A 21,030-nucleotide genomic window follows, 5' to 3' on the forward strand; every position below is an offset into this window, starting at 1 on the left:
GTCGCCCTTCAGCCTGAGGTCTCCAGCGACGCGCATCAGTCTGAGGTCTCCAGCAACGCACATCAGCCCGAGGTCTTCAGCGACGCGCCATAGCCCAGAGACTTCGGGAGGGGTAACATTTAATAAGTATTTAGCGGGTGTGGACAGGTTATGTTGGGGAGTAAGGCCGGAGCCTGAGCCACCTCCATAGTAGGTGGGTTGGGGAGGGGGGGTGTAGCACAAGAAATGTCGGTGACGGTGGCCACCCTCCCTTCCCTCCCTTTAGTTTGGGATAAAAAAAAAATGTTTTGGGGTTATTTTTTTGTTTTTTTTGGGGGGGGGGGGGGGGTACTGGGAGGGGGGGGGGGTACTGTCACGTTCTGACCAGTAAAGGGGTTATTTGTTATTGTAGTTTGGTCAGGACGTGGCAGGGGTGTTTGTTTTATGTGGTTCGGGGTTTGTTGGGTTATGTTATTATGTAAGAGGGGTGTTTGTTTAGAGTGTTCCGGGGGGGTTGGGCTATGTTCTGTTAGTATATTTCTATGTTTATCTAGTATGTCTAGTTCTATGTTTAGTTAATGGGGTTGACCTTCAATTGGAAGCAGCTGCTCCTAGTTGCTTCTAATTGAAGGTCTTATTTAAGAGGGGTGTTTTTCTGTGGGTAGTTGTCTCCTGTTTTGTGTCTGTAAACCTGACCGGACTGTTTAGTGTCGTTCGTTGTTTTTGTATAAGTGATTTGTTTGTTATTCCTTCTTCACATTAAAAGTATACACGTTCCCGCTGCGTTTTGGTCTGATCATTACGACACCCGTTACAGGTCCTTCCTTTCAGCACTCAACCACACGACTGGACAATAATCAAGATTAGACAAAACTAGAGTATGCAGGACAGAGCATCTCTTTATTACGGACAGACCTCTCCACATTTTTTACAACCATTGAATCTATATGTTTTTACTATGACAGTTTACAATCTAAGGTACACCAGGTAATTGAGTGTCCTTAACTTTTTCAACAGCCACACCATTCATTACCAGATTCAGCTGAGATCTAAAACTTAAGGATTGATATGTACCAAAAACAAAGCTCTTCGTTTTAAAGTTGCTCAGGACCAGTTTATTACTGGCCACCCATTCCAAAACAGACTACAACACTATGTTAAGGGTTTCAGTGACTTCATTAGCTGTGGATGTTGATGCATATATGGTTGAATCATCAGCATACACGGACACATGCTTTGTTTAATGCCAGTGGCAGGTCATTGGTAAAAATAGAAAATAGTAGATGCGGTACACCTGTCACGCCCTGGCCATAGAGATGGTTTTGCTCTCTATTTTGGTTAGGCCAGGGTGTGACTAGGGTGGGCGTTCTATGTTCCTTTCTATTTTTTTGTATTTCTTTGTTTTGGGCCGAGTATTGTTCCTAATCTATCGCTGTCTCTGATTAGGAATCATACTTAGGCAGCCTTTCCCACCTGTGCTTTGTGGGATCTTGTGTTTGTGTAGCTGCCTGTGAGCAGCCCAGAACGTCACGCTTCGTTTTCGTCTGTATTGTTTTGGTGAGTTTCATATTTATTAAACATGTGGAACTCTAAGTACGCTGTGCCTTGGTCTACTCCTTTAGACGATTGTGACAGAAGATCCCACCAACAGAAGACCAAGCAGCGTGGTTTGGAGCATCGGGGGGAAGGATGGACATGGGAGTTGGAACGTCAACTCTGGGAGGACAAGCGAAGGGAGCTATGGGAACCTGAGAGGCAGCCCCCCAAACAATTTGGGAGGGGCACACGGGTAGTTTGGCTGGTCCAAGGGTTAGCTCTAAGCCAACTCCCCGTGCTTATTATGGGAAGCGTTTGGCCTGGAGAGCACCATGCTGTGCGCAGGGTCTCGCCCATCCGCACGCACAGACTGGTGGGGTTATTACCAACCCCCCGCAAGTGCCATGCTAGAGTGGGCATCGAGCCAGGACGGGTTGTGCAGGCCGTGAGCTCCAGACCTCCAGTGCATCTCCAGGACCCAGTCTATCCTGTGCCTGCTCCCAGAGCCAGGCCTCCTGCATGTCTCCCCTGCCTGGTGAGTCCTGTGCCTGCGCCCAGAGCCAGGCCTCCTGCAAGTCTCCCCAGCCTGGTGCGTCCTGTGCCTGCGCCCAGAGCCAGGCCTCCTGCATGTCTCCCCAGCCTGGTGGATCCTGTGCCTACGCCCAGAGCCAGGCCTCTTGCATGTCTCCCCAGCCTGGTGAGTCTTGTGCCTGCTCCCAGAGCCAGGCCTCCTGCATGTCTCCCCAGCCTGGTGCGTCCTGTGCCTGCTCCCAGAGCCAGGCCTCCTGCATGTCTCCCCAGCCTGGTGAGTCCTGTGCCTGTGCCAGAGTCGCCCGCCTGTCCGGAGCTGCCAGAGTCGCCCGCCTGTCCGGAGCTGCCAGAGTCGCCCGCCTGTCCGGAGCTGCCAGAGTCGCCCGCCTGTCCGGAGCTGCCAGAGTCGCCCGCCTGTCCGGAGCTGCCAGAGTCGCCCGCCTGTCCGGAGCTGCCAGAGTCGCCCACCTGTCCGGGGCCTGTTGCGAGGGTCCCCAGTCCGGGGTGGGCAGCGAGGGTCCCCACTCCAGAGGCGCCACCTAAGTGGGCCAAGCCGAAAGAGGAGCGGTGTCCACGTCCCGCACCAGAGCCACCGCTGTAAGGAAGGCCCACCCGGACCCTCCCCTTTAGTCAGGTTTTTGCCCCACTCAACAAATATAGAACTAGGAATAGATATAGTCCTTAGTTCACTGCAGACCTTTCTGCCCTTGACCAGCACAAAAACATCCTGTGGCGTTCTGCATTAGCATCGAATAGCCCCCGTGATATGCAACTTTTCAGGGAAGTTAGGAACAAATATACACAGGCAGTTAGAAAAGCTAAGGCTAGCTTTTTCAAACAGAAATTTGCATCCTGTAGTACTAACTCCAAAATGTTCTGGGACACTGTAAAATCCGTGGAGAATAAGAGCACCTCCTCCCAGCTGCCCACTGCTCTGAGGCTAGGAAACACTGTTATCACCGATAAGTCCACTATAATTGAGAATTTCAATAAGCATTTCTCTACGGCTGGCCATGCTTTTCACCTGGCTACCCCTACCCCGTTCAACTGCCCAGCACCCTCCACAGCAACCCGCCAAAGCCCCCACCATTTCTCCTTCACCCAAATCCAGATAGCTGATGTTCTGAAAGAGCTGCAAAATCTGGACCCATACAAATCAGCCGGGCTAGACAATCTGGACCCTCTCTTTCTAAAATGATCTGACGAAATTGTTGCAACCCCTATTACTAGCCTGTTCAACCTCTCTTTCGTATCGTCTGAGATTCCCAAAGATTGGAAAGCTGCCGCGGTCATCCCCCTCTTCAAAGGGGGTGATACTCTAGACCCAAACTGCTACAGACCTATATCTATCCTACCCTGTCTTTCTAAGGTCTTCGAAAGCCAAGTTAACAAACAGATTACCGACCATTTCGAATCCCACCGTACCTTCTCCGCTATGCAATCTGGTTTCAGAGCTGGTCATGGGTGCACCTCAGCAACGCTCAAGGTCCTAAACGACATCATAACCGCCATCGATAAGAGACATTACTCTGCAGCCGTATTCATCGACCTGTCCAATGCTTTCGACTCTCTCAATCACCACATTCTTATTGGCAGACTCAACAGCCTTGGTTTCTCAAGGAGAGAGTTCAGTGTATCAAACCGAAGGGCCTGTTGTCCGGACCTCTGGCAGTCTCTATGGGTGTGCCACAGGGTTCAATTCTCGGGCCGACTCTCTTCTCTGTATACATCAATGATGTTGCTCTTGCTGCTGGTGATTCTCTGATCCACCTCTATGCAGACGACACCATTCTGTATACTTCTGGCCCTTCTTTGGACACTGTGTTAACTAACCTCCAGACGAGCTTCAATGCCATACAACTCTCCTTCCGTTGCCTCCAACTGCTCTTAAACACAGGTAAAACTAAAGGCATGCTATTCAATCGATCACTGCCCGCACCTGCTCACCTGTCCAGCATCACTACTCTGGACGGCTCTGACTTAGAATACGTGGACAACTACAAATACCTGGGTGTCTGGTTAGACTGTAAACTCTCCTTCCAGACTCACATTAAACATCTCCAATCCAAAATTAAATCTAGAATCGGCTTCCTATATCGCAACAAAGCATCCTTCACACATGCTGCCAAACACACCCTCGTAAAACTGACCATCCTACCGATCCTCGACTTCGGTGATGTCATTTATAAAATAGCCTCCAACACTCTACTCAACAAACTGGATGCAGTCTATCACAGTGCCATCCGTTTTGTCACCAAAGCCCCATACACTACCCACCATTGCGACCTGTACGCTCTCGTTAGTTGGCCCTCGCTTCATACTCGTCGCCAAACCCACTGGCTACAGGTTATCTACAAGTCTCTGCTAGGTGAAGCCCCACCTTATCTCAGTTCACTGGTCACCATAGCAGCACCCACTCGTAGCACGCGCTCCAGCAGGTATATCTCACTGGTCACCCCCAAAGCCAATTCCTCCTTTGGCCGCCTCTCCTTCCAGTTCTCTGCTGCCAATGACTGGAACGAACTGCAAAAATCTCTGAAGCTGGAGACTCATATCTCCCTCAATAGCTTTAAGCACCAGCTGTCAGAGCAGCTCACAGATCACTGCACCTGTACATAGCCCATCTGTAAACAGCCCATCTATCTACCTACCCCATCCCCATACTGTATTTATTTATTTATCTTGCTCCTTTACACCCCAGTATCTCTACTTGCACATTCATCTTCTGCACATCTACCATTCCAGTGTTTAATTGCTATATTGTAATTACTTAGCCACCATGGCCTATTTATTGCCTTAACTTACCTCATTTGCACTCACTGTATATAGACCTTTTGTTTTCTTTTGATCTACTGTATTTTTGACTATGTTTTGTTTATTCCATGTGTAACTCTGTGTTGTTGTATGTGTCGAATTGCTACACTTTATATTGGCCAGATCGCAGTTGCAAATGAGAACTTGTTCTCAACTACGCTACCTGGTTAAATAAAGGTGAAATAAAAATAAATAAAATGATCAATTTCGTTCAACCAATCATCAGTCATTTGTGTCAGTGCAGTACATGTTGAGTGCCTTTCTCTATAAGAATTGCTGAAAGTCTGTTGTTAGTTTGTTTACAGAGAAATAGCATTGTATTTGGTCAAACTTTTTTCCCCCAACAGTTAGCTAAGAGCTGGCAGCAAGCTGATAGGTCTGCTGTTAGAACCAGTAAAGGCCGCTTTACCACACTTTTGGGTAGTGGAATGACTTTGGCTTCCCTCCAGGCCTGAGGACAAAGACTTTCCTCTATGCTCAGATTAAAGATATGACAGATAGGAATGGCTATAGAGTCAGCTACCATCCTCAGTAACTTTCCATCTAAGTTGTCAGTGCCAGGAGATTTGTCATTATTGATCAATGACAATTCTTTTTCCACCTCTCCCGGACGAACTTTACAAAATTCAAACTTGCAATGCTTTTCTTTCATTATTAGATTTTTTATGCATGGGTATGATGGCTCACTGTTTGCTGTTGGCATTTCCTACCTAAGTTTGCCCACTTTGCCAACAAAGTAATCATTAAAAGAATTGGCAACATCAAATGGTTTTGTGAAGAATAACTCATCTGATTCGATGAAAGATGGAGTTGAATTAGTCTTTCTACACATAATTTCATATAAGTACTCCAAAGTATTTTTTCAATCATTCTTTATATCATTGCTTTTGGCTTGATAATACAGTTTCTTCTTCTTTTTGTTAAGTTTAGTCACATATGTTCTCAATTTGCAGTAAGTTAGCCAGTCAGATGTGCAGCCAGACTTATTAACCACTCCTCTTGCCCCCATCTCGTTCAGCCATACAGTTTTTCAATTACTCATCAATCCATGGAGCCTTTACAGTTCTAACAGTCAGTTTCTTAACAGGTGCATGTTTATCAATAATTGGAAGAAGCAATTTAATAAATTCATCATCTGGATGATTAGTCACATCAGACCAACTAATATTTTTAACATCATCGACATGATGTTAAGCCCAGCCTTTGAAACTTCGGCTTTCCTGGATATAGCCACTATATTGTGATCACTGCATCCAATGGGTACGGATACAGCTTTAGAACAAACTTCTACAGTATTAGTAAAAATGTGATCAATACATGTGGATGATCTTGTTCCTGTAGTGTTTGTAATCACCCTGGTAGGTTGATTAATAACCTGAACCAGATTACAGGCATTGGTTACAGTGAGAAGCTTCCTCTTGAGTGGACAGCTTGATGAAAACCATTCAATATTCAGGTCCCCAAGAAAGTAGACCTCTCTGTTTACATCACATACACTATCAAGAATTTACATTTTAGTCATTTAAATTCCCTGTGGGAATTGAACCCACAACCCTGGTGTTGCAAACACCATGCTCTACCAACTGAGCCACACATATTATTTAGTTACTGACTATTAGCACTTGGTGGCCTATAACAACACCCCAAAATAAAAGGCTTTAGATGTGCCAAGTGAACCTGCAACCACAACACTTCAACAACATTTTACATAAGATCTTCTTGCCTTACCAAGTGGTGATGCAGCCAGTCAAGATGCTCCCTCAACAGTGCCGCAGTACAACTTTTTTAGGATCTGAGGCCCCATGCCTCCTATAATGATCACTATTTCTGGAAGGGAGCGAATGGAATGGCATCAAATATGTATTGGATACCAATTCCACTCATTCCGCTCCAGCCATTACCACAAGCCCCAAATAACCTCTACGGATTGGTGTGTCCCCCCCCCCCCCCCCCCCCCCCCGCGGGACAGTTGAGCTAATGTAGGCTAATGTGATTAGCATGAGGTTGTAAATAACAAAAACAATATGGGCAGAAAGCTTAAATTCTTGTTAGTCACTGTCTAATTTACAGTAGCTATTACAGTGAAAGAATACCATGTTATTGTTTGAGGAGAGTGTTCACAATTATGAAAATGTGTTAATAAAATCTTGGAGTTTGCCGAAAGGCACCTAAAAACTCTCAGACCATGAGAAACAAGATTCTCTGGTCTGATGAAATCAAGATTGAAATGTTTGGTCTGAATGCCAAGCGTCACGTCTGGAGGAAACCTGGCACCATCCCTACGGTGAAGCATGGTGGTGACAGCATCAGTCAGCATCAAGGGAAATATGAACTGAGAAAAGTACAGAGATCGGGACCTCAGACTAGGGGGGAGGTTCACCTTCCAACAGAACAATGACCCTAAGCGCCAAGACAACGCAGGAGAGACCTGAAAATATCTATGCAGCGATGCTCACCATCCAAACTGACAGAGCTTAAGAGGATCTGCAGACAAGAATGGGAGAAACTCCCCAAATACAGGTGTGCCAAGCTTGTAGCGTCATACCAAAAAAGACTGAAGACTGTAAACGCTACCAAAGGTGCTTTAACAAAGTATTGAGTAAAGGTTTCGAATACTTATGTACATGTGATTGTTCAGTTGTTGGTTTTTACATACATTTACAAAAATGTCTTACAACCTTTTTTGCTTTGTCATTATGGGGTATTGTGTGTAGATTGAACATTTTTATTTTATCAATTTTAGAAAAAGGCTGCAACGTAACAAAATATGGAAAAGGGTAAGGGGTCTGAATACTTTCCGAATGTACTGTAAATGGTTGTATGGTCACATTCAAAGTCTTGCCCCATAATGGTTAGTAGCACTGTCCAATGTCCTGGACTTATGAGTTTGGATTGATAACTGTCTCCTTGCAGAGAACAGCACCTAGCACATTGGCTGTAAATATTAAATTACCTCATACACTGTTAAAACAGAGCGCTTTTAACACCTAAACTAGTGGCAACTGAGCTGCCATCAAGTTGAAGGAGACAAAACCTCAACTTCACTATAGCTTTGTTTTATGTATTTAATAATTTGGCATTACATACGGTTTTTGAAGGCATTGTCAAACACAGTTTTCAAACCACCAGCAGTAACTGAATGTTGAACAGCTAGAACTGAAGTTTCAGCACTTGTTTCTTCCTGAAACGACCGTCGCAATGAGGGGACCAAGATGCAGGCACTGAGGCAGACAGCTGCCTCTGATTAGGAACCACACTCGGCCCAAAACAAAGAAATACAAAACATAGAATGCCCACCCCACACCCTGACCTAACAAAATAGAGAAATAAACCGTCTCTCTCAGGTCAGGGCTTGACTCTTCCATTGACAGTTTTAGATTTGGGAATGGGTGCTGTCCTCATTGAATGTAAATTTGGCTGACGGTTTTCATATCCATTCATCGTGATCCATTACACCTCATAGCACAACAAGCTTAATACTCATTTCAAAAATATACTTTGCTTTCTTCGAACATGTATCCAACATTGTGTGAAAGAATCGTGAAGTCCAAATATGTTGAGTTAGCCACAATCATCTAAAAACAAAGTTACTCTCGTCTCTCTAATTGGTTACCGTTGTGAAAGATACTTAGAATTGAATGTACTTATATTATTTTGATAAAATTGAATTAATACATCTTTGAAATGACTTGAATAAATGTTTTTATATATATGATATATTTTGGGTATTTTGACACTTTGAGACATTTATGAAATCACAAAGGGGATACAGATAGGTGGGAAAAAACAGATTGAAGGCTTGGATTTGGGAAACTAACTCCAGTCTTCAGCGGTGAGATTGGTGACCTGGCTAAATCAGGTGCGTTACCGCTAGACCACGAGCTCTGCACGACTTGCATTCATTTTGATTAAGTATGTGTTCTTTTTTTATTTCAATTACCCCCAGAATAATTTATTGCAGTGTGGCTGTGTGGTTGAGTGGGTAATGTTCCATTTTACTGCCCCTTCTGTTTCTAATCTGTCAAAATAAAGCATAAAAAAATAAAGGTGAAATTCCACAAAAAATATCCCCCATAGGCCCTTATCATCAATCAATATTTAGGCTATAAACCATTTGCATTTGTAAACCATTGATTGTACGAAAAACACCGTTTTTGTTTTTACATGCACCGAAACCCCAACAAGTGTTTTCACAACTCACTGTTAAAAACACCAATATTCAGGTTGACGTACTACATTTTTGTTTTTAAAACACATTCTGTGTATTAAAACACTTACATTGAGTTTACATTCAAACACCCTCCCAAGGCTAAATTTCAGCTTAGGTGCTCTACCTTTCATGGTTCATTACACAATCATGGTGTTTTGAGACTTTCTATTTTATAGTGTATTTTTGAGCATTGGTGAAACCTTCCAACACACTTAGCAATAGAGTTGGATCAGATCATGCCATTGGAGAGCAAAATGATACCCCGAGGAGCAGACCTTGAAAATGCCCAAGCTTTGTTTCAAGTGATCTGTTACATTGACACAAAAAAAATGTTTTCCCCTGGGAAACTTTTTTTTGTCTCCTGAAAATATACTGCTGAATCCAGCAGAAAATATTTCAGGTAATTTGGTAAGTGTGTGGTAACAATAATTACTCTTTAGTTATTCAATTGGTTACTACCAGCAGATTTGGGTGGGTTACTTTCTAAATGTAATCTGTTCAAAATTCTAGTTACCTGTCCAAATTGTAATCAGCAATGTGATTTTTGGATCATTAAGTTTGCTGATGACACAACAGTGGTAGGCCTGATCACCGACAACAATGAGACAGCCTATAGGGAGGAGGTCAGAGACCTGACCGTGTGGTGCAAGGACAACAACCTCTCCCTCAACGTGATTAAGACAAATGAGATGATTGTGGACTACAGGAAAAGGAGGACCGAGCATGCCCCAATTCTCATCGACGGGGCTGTAGTAGAGCAGGTTGAGAGCTTCAAGCTCCTTGGCGTCCACATCACCAACAAACTTACAATGTCCAAGCACACCAAGACAGTCATGAAGAGGGCACAGCAAAGTCTATTCTCCCTCAGGAGACTGAAAAGATTTGGCATGTGTCCTCAGATCCTCAAAAGGTTTTACAACTGCACCATCGAGAGCTTCCTGACGGGTTGCATCACTGCCTGGTATTGTAACTGCTCGGCCTCTGACCGCAAGGCACTACAGAGGGTAGTGCTTCCTGCCATCCAGGACCTCTATACCAGGCGGTGTCAGAGGAAGGCCCTAAAAGTTGTCAAAGACTCCAGCCACCCTAGTCATAGACTGTTCTCTCTGCTACCACATGGCAAGCAGTACTGGAGTGCCAAGTCTAGGTCCAAGAGGCTCCTAAATAGCTTCTACCCCCAAGCCTTAAGACTCCTGAAGAGCTAATCAAATGGCTACACAGACTATTTGAATTGCCCCCCCCCCCCCACACACACACACACACACACACAGACACACACACACACACACACTGGAACGCTGCTGCTACTCTCTGTTATTATGCATGCATAGTCACATTAATAACTCTACCTACATGTAAATATTACCTCAATTACCTCAACACCGGTGCCCCCACACATTGACATTGACTCTGTACTGGTACCCCCTATAAATAGCCCCATTATTGTTATTTACTGCTGCTAATTAATTATTAGTTATTCTTATCTCTTATTTTTTTTGGGGGGGGGGGGATTTTCTTAAAACTGCATTGTTGGTTAAGGGCTTGTAAGTAAGCATTTCACTGTAAGGTCTACACCCGTTGTATTCGGCGTATATGACAAATAAAAGGTGATTTGATTTGATAGAAGAAGAAGACAAAAATGATCCTGCCACGGCTGTCTGAAGAATGGGACCAAAGCGCAGCGTGTTTATAGTTCCACATTTTATTATAACTGTGAAACTATGCAAGACATACAAATAAACAAATAAACAAAACAACAAACCATGACGAAGAGGTGCAACATACACTTACTCAAAATAATCTCCCACAAACCCATGTAGGAAAAACAACCACTTAAATATGGTCCCCAATTAGAGACAACGATGACCAGATGCCTCTAATTGGAGATCATCCCCCCCAAAAACATAGAAATACAACAACTAGAACCCCACATAGAAATACATAAACTAGACAAAACCCCCAACATAGAAAAAAGAAACTAGAAACAACATAGACATAAATAAACTAGACAAAACCCTCTGTCATGCCCTGACCTACTCTACCATAGAAAAATAAAAGCTTTCTATGGTCAGGATGTGACAAATCCATTCAACACATTTGGTGTGTCTTCATAGCAGTCTCTGGCATGTGTTCAGACTCAATCGGGAGGAGCAAACAAAAAATGTTCAGCTCTGAATTGAATGTCATTGAGAAAACGGAAAGGTGTTATAATGTATTTCTTTTCCAGCAAACATCCTTCCTGAATTTAAAAGTAATCCGAAAAGTGATAATTACATTTTTCAAAAGTGTCAGTAATCTGATTACAATATTGTTGCTGGTAATTTAACTGATTACAGTTGCAGTTGTTTTGTAATCAGATTACATCTAATTAATTACATGTAATCAGGTACTCCCCAACCCTGACTACATGCTCCAAATTGTTTTAATGAATTCCAAGCAATCTGGAAGGAACCAAAAAGCAATTATTATGACATTTCTTTGTAAAAAAAAATCAACTTTTTTAATAAAGTGAAATTTAAAGTAATTCCACAGAATTCTCTAACTGGCTCAAAGGTTGATTGTGTTTGCAATGCGGAGGGGGAAAATGTATAGTATACTCAATGTGAGAAACAGCTGTCTTCCCTCTTGAGACATTTGTTTTGCTAATGTGCTCCAAAACAATTGATCATTAGGCATAAGCAAATACTGTGGAAGTTCAATTTAATCTCCTTTGATGGGTGCTCTCAACACATTCTCACCGTAGAATCAGATGTCAGGTCTGATGTTTGATTCTAGATTCAGGGCCAAAATACGGCATGTCTTTATCAAGATGCTCATGAGAGTATCCCCATCAGCATCATCTTGGAATATTCCAAGTCCATCGACCTTCACCTTGACCTGTAAGATGATCTTGAAGTTTCTGTTTTGCGTTTGGTTCCCTGATGACTTTCACGTAGGGGAAAGCCATTTCTGTTTTCTTAACCGTTTTGTTTCCACAGTCTTAAATCTCTCAGGCACAGACAATGATGTCTCAGTTTTCCTCAAATTCCATAACCAAATTTCCCACAACTGGCTTCTTATAACTGCCTGTTTCAAATGCTCTGCCTCATAATGTACACTCCTCTTCTGTGTAGTATCTGTGATCCACATCTGTTTATATTAGTTACTATGCTGTTACTAAGTAGTAATGCATTACGGCAGTGTTATGTTATGACACCTAATAGACAGTGCACATGCGCACTATGGTACTAAGTTGTTATGGCACGAGATGTTTTACTAAAGGACACACTAATCTGTACTCCTGCCTTGTTATATTCTCCACAACATGAATATTATATTCTGGATCCCTGTCGGCACCCTGTCACTTTGTTTGCCCTCTGTGCCTGTCAATTATTTTATACCCCACCTTTCCCTTCCTCTTTTATTGCAACAGTATCCGAGGTTGTATATATTCTGAAGGTATGACTCATTATGAAAAATCCGCCTGCTCAGGCTTCCAAACTTACAGTGCCAATTTGAAACATCAGCTCAGTTTTTGTACCCATCCTCTTAGATGTAAAGTCCCCTGTTTAGGGGACCTGCATGGTCATAGTACCGGTTCTGACCAAAATGTTGTCTTATGAATCGATCTGTGGACACAATGGCTTGCATTGAGCGGTAGCCCTGGTTCTCATGGATACAGGAGTATATATTTTCCACCTGTGTGACGTAGGATGTGAAATCTAACAAGCTGGGATGTCCCTCCTACCATTTAATTTGCTCTTCCGACTGTCCATCAACTCCTGGCTGAACCCTACGTTCCAGCCACTGATAAAGCACATGCCTGCAATCCCTACATCGTCGCGCTGCAGGAGAGAGTGGTTTCGTTGTTGTAGCCCATTCGGAGATCGATTTAAAGCCAACTTTATCAAAGTAATCTAAAATAATGAATAGATTTTAAACACAAAAACACTTTCTGTTTGTCATATTCATATGAGACAAGGCGAGTTCATAACAAGTTCAGGAAGCCAAACTAGAGCTGTGTGTGACATTCACAGTGGTGGGGGCAGACGTTTTGATCAAGAGAGAACTTTACAAAACATGCACATTTTCTCTAACACTAAACATACAAATAGAGATTAGTCAAAAGTTTGAACACACCTACTCATTCAAGGGTTTTTCTTTATTTTTACTATTCCATACATTGTAGAATAATAGTGAAGACATCAAAACTATGAATTAACACATATGGAATCATGTAGTAACCAAAAAAGTGTTAAACAAATCAAAATATATTGGATATTTGAAATTCTTCAAAGTAGCCTTAGTGTTACTGTACTTGTTAGACCATTTGGTAAGACCAACCATCCACTGAGAGGTGATTGTGGTGTGTTTTGAGTTGTTTGCACCATATACTGTTCAAGTCACAAACTATACAGATACAGTGTATTCAATTCCAAATAAGGAGATGTGGATTTTAAGGTGGCGCTCATGTCTATAAATACTCATGCAGTATCTCGCTCTGGCATGTAGCAGCAGAGGGAGTGGGATGATACCAACTACAAACATATTAATTAAGAATTTAGCGCAAAATGTTCCACTGTTTGGCAGTCTGCCACTATCTGTGGGAGTTGATGTCAAGCACTTATTATTGCACAAGATGCTGAAAGAGGTTGAACACAGCTTTTGACCTAGTTTTCAAATCCAGTACAAGAGAGAGAAAATCCATAATTAGATACTTGGGGTAATTATATGTTTAAAATTGTGATCTTAGGTGATTGTATAATTTATTCTAATAAAGATCCCTACACTGAACAATAGGCCAAAATAACAATATATAAAAAACTATGTGCCTCAAAGTGCAAGCAGAAACATTTCCTCTAGATAATTCTGTGATGTTTACACTACATCGTTAATGACTGTTATTATATCATTTATCAAACTGTTTTCAAAACGTTCTAGAGTAACTTTTTCTGCCCTCTACATGGTGTTTTCATGTTGAATGATCCTCTTGTTTCTGTAGATTAATGAGATGGAAACATAAGGCACTGCTAAGCACAGCACTGAGCATTGAGGCTGTAGCTCGTTCGGATCACGTGTTTTGTGGAAGAGTCAGAGGCTATATTTGCCACGCCATGATCCATTTCACCTGTCTTTGTGCTTGTCTCCACTCCCCTCCAGGTGTTGCCCATCTTGCCCATGATTCCTTGTGTATTTATATCTGTGTTCTCTGTTTGTCTGTTGGCAGTTTGTTTTGTTTTGTCAAGCCTACCAGCGTTTTTCCCTCCGTTCCTGCCTCTTGATTGTTCCTGTTTACTAGTTTCCCAGTCTGACCGTTCTGCCTACCCTGACCCTGAGCCTGCCTGTCATCCTGTACCTTGGCCCCACTACTCTGGATCACCAACCTCTGCCTGACCTGACCCTAAGCCCACCTGCTGTTACGGTGCCTTACACCCTCTCTGGATTATTGACCGCTGTCTGCCTTAACCTGCCGTTTGCCTGCCCCTGCTGTAATAAACATTGTTACTTCCACAGTCTGCATCTGGGTCTTACCTGAAACTTGATAATATTTCTGATTTAGTTACAGATTCGTTTATAGTAAGCCTCATGCTCTTGAACCATGATTGAGTCTAGAACCTTAGGGGTCCTCTCCCCAGCTGGAATCATGAGCAGAACAGAAGCCTTTGGGTTAGTCAGGGGAGGTGGCCTGGTATTTTCTCTGCATCATGTGGTCAGGGTGTGGATGGAGGGCAAGGGATAACTGAGATCTGTAATTTCCAGCCATGGGACGTTCTGTTTCATTTTTAGTCGTCATCCTGCAATAAGAGAAGGCAATACCTAATAGTCCCACTCCCCATCTGGGTGCGATTGTGTTTTTTTCCCCTCAATGCTCTTCGCTTCTCACTATTACCTACACCTCTAGTGGCTCATTCCCTGACATTAAATCTCTGTTCCCCTCACCCTCTCTTCCCCTGACAAGAGTGATAAGCCCTAAGTCTGTCCCTGTGATATAGCTCCCAGCGCACTCATAAAGGGACAGCCTGTTGCTTGTGAATGCCGGGATGCTTTAGTTGGAAAACTCCTAACACGGCACTCCCCAGTTGACTTGACCTCTCTAATATCTATTTACTGGTGGCGTGTCCAATTAATGGCACTCAATCCAGTACTAATACAAGAAAAATATAATTGGAAAAGGTTAAAGATAACAGGGCCGTGACTTGGCTGCTACTAGGAGGGATCAACATAGCATCATGATGAATGGACGAGTGTCACTCTCAGACTCTCTTGAGCTCTGTAGTGAGTTTGCTCAGTACTGCTACAGTACGCTCCCAGCCTCCAGCTCCACCTCAGAGCTCTTTCCCCAACAGAAGCCAGGACTAAATGTGTTTCCCACCAGCAATCAGAACAGTTGGTAGTTATCACTGGTGTGGACTACCAGAATTCTACCCTTGAACTCTTAACTCGAACACCGCTGATGCCTCGCACATGGTCTGTCACTGTTATTTCAAGTCATTAAGCTCGAGTCCCTGGGTCTCAACCCCGGCCTGTGCAACTGGGTCCTGGACTTTCTGACGGGCCGGCCCCAGGTGGTGAGGGTAGGAAACAACATCTCCACCCCGCTGATCCTCAACATTGGAGCCCCACAAGGGTGCATTCTCAGCCCTCTTCTGTACTCCCTGTTCACCCTTGACTGCATGGCCATGCACGCCTCCAACTCAATCATCAAGTTTGCAGACGACACTACAGTGGTAGGCTTGATTACCAACAACGACGAAACGGCCTCCAGGGAGGAGGTGAGTGCCCTCGGAGTGTGGTGTCAGGAAAATAACCTCACACTCAACGTCAACAAAACAAAGGACATGATCATGGACTTCAGGAAACGGCAGAGGGAGCGGAAAGGTGGAAAGTTTAAAGTTCTTTGGCATATACATCACGGAAAAACTGAAATGGTCCACCCACACAGACAGCGTGGTGAAGAAGGCGCAACAGCGCCTCTTCAACCTCAAGAGGCTGAAGAAATTTGGCTTGTCACCAAAAACACTCACAAACTTTTACAGATGCACAATCGAGAGCATCCTGTCGGGCTGTATCACCGCCTGGTACGGAAACTGCTCCGCCCACAACCGTAAGGCTCTCCAGAGGGTAGTGAGGTCTGCACACCACATCACCGGGGGCAAACTACCTGCCCTCCAGGACACCAACACCACCCGATGTCACAGGAAGACCAAAAAGATCATCAAGGACAACAACCACTCGAGCCACTGCCTGTTCACCCCGCTATTATCCAGAAGGCGAGGTCAGTATAGGTGCATCATAACTGGGACCGAGAGACTGAAAAACAGCTTCGATCTCAAGGCCATCAGACTGTTACACAGCCATCACTAACATTGAGTGGCTGCTGCCAACATGCTGACTCAAATCTCTAGCCACTTTATAATAAAACATTTGATGTAATGAATGTATCACTAGTCACTTTAAACAATGCCACTTTATATAATGTTTACATACCCTACATTACTCATCTCATATGTATATACTGTACTCTATACCATCTACTGCATTTTGCCTTTGCCGTTCGGCCATTGCTCAACCATATACACTGCTCAAAAAAATAAAGGGAAGACTTAAACAACACAATGTAACTCCAAGTCAATCACACTTCTGTGAAATCAAACTGTCCACTTAGGAAGCAACACTGATTGACAATACATTTCACATGCTGTTGTGCAAATGGAATAGACAACAGGTGGAAATTATAGGCAATTAGCAAGACTCCCCCAATAAAGGAGTGGTTCTGCAGGTGGTGACCAAAGACCACTTCTCAGTTCCTATGCTTCCTGGCTTATGTTTTGGTCACTTTTGAATGCTGGCGGTGCTTTCACTCTAGTGGTAGCATGAGACGGAGTCTACAACCCACCCAAGTGGCTCAGGTAGTGCAGCTCATCCAGGATGGCACATCAATGCGAGCTGTGGCAAGAAGGTTTGCTGTGTCTGTCAGCGTAGTGTCCAGAGCATGGAGGCGCTACCAGGAGACAGGCCAGTACATCAGGAGACGTGGAGGAGGCCGTAGGAGGGCAACAACCCAGCAGCAGGACCGCTACCTCCGCCTTTGTGCAAGGAGGAGCAGGAGGAGCACTGCCAGAGCCCTGCAAAATGACCTCCAGCAGGCCACAAATGTGCATGTGTCTGCTCAAATGGTCAGAAACAGACTCCATGAGGGTGGTATGAGGGCCCGACGTCCACAGGTGGGGGTTGTGCTTACAGCCCAACACCGTGCAGGACGTTTGACATTTGCCAGAGAAATCCAAGATTGTCAAATTCGCCACTGGCGCCCTGTGCTCTTCACAGATGAAGCAGGTTCACACTGAGCACATGTGACAGACGTGACAGAGTCTGGAGACACCGTGGAGAACGTTCTGCTGCCTGCAACATCCTCCAGCATGACCGGTTTGGCGGTGGGTCAGTCATGGTGTGGGGTGGCATTTCTTTGGGGGGCCGCACAGCCCTCCATGTGCTCGCCAGAGGTAGCCTGACTAGGTACCGAGATGAGATCCTCTGACCCCTTGTGAGACCATATGCTGGTGCGGTTGGCCCTGGGTTCCTCCTAATGCAAGACAATGCTAGACCTCATGTGGCTGGAGTGTGTCAGCAGTTCCTGCAAGAGGAAGGCATTGATGCTATGGACTGGCCCGCCTTTTCCCCAGACCTGAATCCAATTGAGCACATCTGGGACATCATGTCTCGCTCCATCCACCATCCGTTGCACCACAGACTGTCCAGGAGTTGGCGGATGCTTTAGTCCAGGTCTGGGAGGAGATCCCTCAGGAGACCATCCGCCACCTCATCAGGAGCATGCCCAGGCGTTGTAGGGAGGTCATACAGGCACGTGGAGGCCACACACACTACTGAGCCTCATTTTGACTTGTTTTAAGGACATTACATCAAAGTTGGATGCGCCTGTAGTGTGGTTTTCCACTTTAATTTTGAGTGTGACTCCAAATCCAGACCTCCATGGGTTGATAAATTGGATTTCCATTGATTATTTTTGTGTGATTTTGTTGTCAGCACATTCAACTATGTAAAGAAAAAAGTATTTAATAAGATTATTTCATTCAGATCTAGGATGTGTTATTTTAGTGTTCCCTTTATTTTATTGAGCAGTATATTTATATGTACATATTCTTATTCATTCCTTTACACTGGTGTGTATAAGGTAGTTGTTGTGAAATTGTTAGATTACTTGTTAGATATTACTGCATGGTTGGAACTAGAGGCACAAGCATTTCGCTACACTCACATTAGCATCTGCTAACCATGTGTATGTGACCAATAAAATGTTATTTGATTTGAAAAGGATTATAAAAGGACATTCCCTCGTTCTTGCATCAACTCTCTAAAAAGGATACATGTGCACGTATGCATCTGTCAGCGAGCACTTGTATGCATCTGTCAGCGAGCACTTGTGAGCAGTGTTACAGGGGCCTAGAGATGGGGATAGCCATTGTCGGTAAGCTCAGTGGGTGGGTTGTCTCACTATGATGATCTGGGTTATGCTGAGGGCTTTCGTGATTGTTGACAAGAGAGAATGTAATGACGACAGTATGAAATCTGACATTCTCAAATAAAAACACACAATATGGCTTTCCACCTTCCCCGGCCAACACATTTTTCCATCCCATCCCACATTCTGTTGCTAGAATCATGTTCCATTTATTTGTTTGTTAAAATAACTTGCATATGAACTTAGCATAGAAACTTTTTTCAAAAGTTCAGCAGGGGAGTGGACCTGATTGGACCTAGAATGGTTAAAGAGCGACTGCCCCTAAAAAAAAGCCTTTTGAAAACAGCCTATGTGGCATTGATATACGAAGGAAACATGTATTATAATTTGACTGTAAGGTATAAATAGGATCATTTTGGTCATAAAGTCAGTCTCGTCAAAAACTGAGTTTGGAACCTCAGTTTGATAATAATTAACACTATCATCGATAGTGTCACGCCTGCTCCTGCTCTCCCTCTCTGGCGCCAGGCTAGCCCTTCATTACACACACCTGTCACCATCATTACGCGCATCAGCACTCACTAGACTCACCTGGACTCCTTCACTTGTTGATTGCCCCATCTATATCTGTCTGTTCCACTGTTGGTTCCCCGCGTCAGCATTAATAATGTCGTTATGTTTTCATGTCTAGACACTGTTCCATGTCTGTTGTTAATTAAATGTTCACTCCATGTACTTGCTTCTCGTCTACCAGCATCGATCCTTACAGAATGCTGACAAAACTAAAGGAAGCATCAAGGAGTATTTGTTTTTTGTTTTGGTTGGTGACGTCGGGACCAGGTGCCGTCACCGATGGAACCAGCGGTGCCTCAGCTAGCTCTTTGGGCTTCCACGCCTTCTGTGACTCAAGAGGTCTTCTTGCCTCGGTTGGCTCAGTAGGCGCCCACACCACATCATGCTTCAGCCGGTTCGTCAAGCTCCCACACCTCAGCGGGATCGCCAGGCTTCAACACCAACAGCCGGATCGTAAGGCTCCCACGCCTCAGCCGGCTCCCACACCTTTGCCGGCTCGTCGGGCATCTACGCCTCAGCCAGCTTGTCCAGTGCCCATGCCTCGCCCGGCTCGCCCAGGTGGGACGCTGGGTGGCGCCCCTCGAGGGGGGGTACTGTCATGCCTGCTCCTGCTCTCCCTCTCTGACGATCAAGGGCACCATGCTGCCCTTCATTACGCACACTTGTCACCATCATTACGCGCATCAGCACTCACTGGACTCACCTGGACTCCTTCACTTTGTTGACTGCCCCATCTATATCTGTCTGTTCCTCCATTGGTAACCCGTGTCAGCATTAATGTCGTTGTGTTTTCATGTCCAGAATCTGTCCTGTCCTGTTCCATGTCCGTTGTTAATTGAATGTTTACATTTACATTTAAGTCATTTAGCAGACGCTCTTATCCAGAGCGACTTACAAATTGGTGCATTCACCTTAAGATATCCAGTGGAACAACCACTTTACAATAGTGCATCTAAATCTTTCGGGGGGGGGGGGGTAGAAGGATTACTTTATCCTATCCCAGGTATTCCTTAAAGAGGTGGGGTTTCAGGTGTCTCCGGAAGGTGGTGATTGACTCCGCTGTCCTGGCGTCGTGAGGGAGCTTGTTCCACCATTGGGGTGCCAGAGCAGCGAACAGTTTTGACTGGGCTGAGCGGGAGCTGTGCTTCCTCAGAGGTAGGGAGGCGAGCAGGCCAGAGGTGGATGAACGCAGTGCCCTTGTTTGGGTGTAGGGCCTGATCAGAGCCTGAAGGTACGGAGGTGCCGTTCCCCTCACAGCTCCGTAGGCAAGCACCATGGACTTGTAGCGGATGCGAGCTTCAACTGGAAGCCAGTGGAGAGAGCGGAGGAGCGGGGTGACGTGAGAGAACTTGGGAAGGTTGAACACCAGACGGGCTGCGGCGTTCTGGATGAGTTGTAGGGGTTTAATGGCACAGGCAGGGAGCCCAGCCAACAGCGAGTTGCAGTAATCCAGACGGGAGATGACAAGTGCCTGGACTAGGACCTGCGCCGCTTCCTGTGTGAGGCAGGGTCGTACTCTGCGAATGTTGTAGAGCATGAACCTACAGGATCGGGTCACCGCCTTGATGATAGTGGAGAACGACAAGGTGTTGTCCAGGGTCACGCCAAGGTTCTTAGCACTCTGGGAGGAGGACACAAGGGAGTTGTCAACCGTGATGGCGAGATCATGGAACGGGCAGTCCTTCCCTGGGAGGAGGAGCAGCTCCGTCTTGCCGAGGTTCAGCTTGAGGTGGTGAGCCGTCATCCACACTGATATGTCTGCCAGACATGCAGAGATGCGATTCGCCACCTGGTTATCAGAAGTGGGAAAGGAGAAGATTAATTGTGTGTCGTCTGCGTAGCAATGATAGGAGAGACCATGTGAGGATATGACCGAGCCAAGTGACTTGGTGTATAGTGAGAATAGGAGAGGGCCTAGAACAGAGCC

The sequence above is a fragment of the Salmo trutta genome, chromosome 16 (assembly GCF_901001165.1).
Source record: "Salmo trutta chromosome 16, fSalTru1.1, whole genome shotgun sequence".
Classification (NCBI taxonomy): domain Eukaryota; kingdom Metazoa; phylum Chordata; class Actinopteri; order Salmoniformes; family Salmonidae; genus Salmo; species Salmo trutta.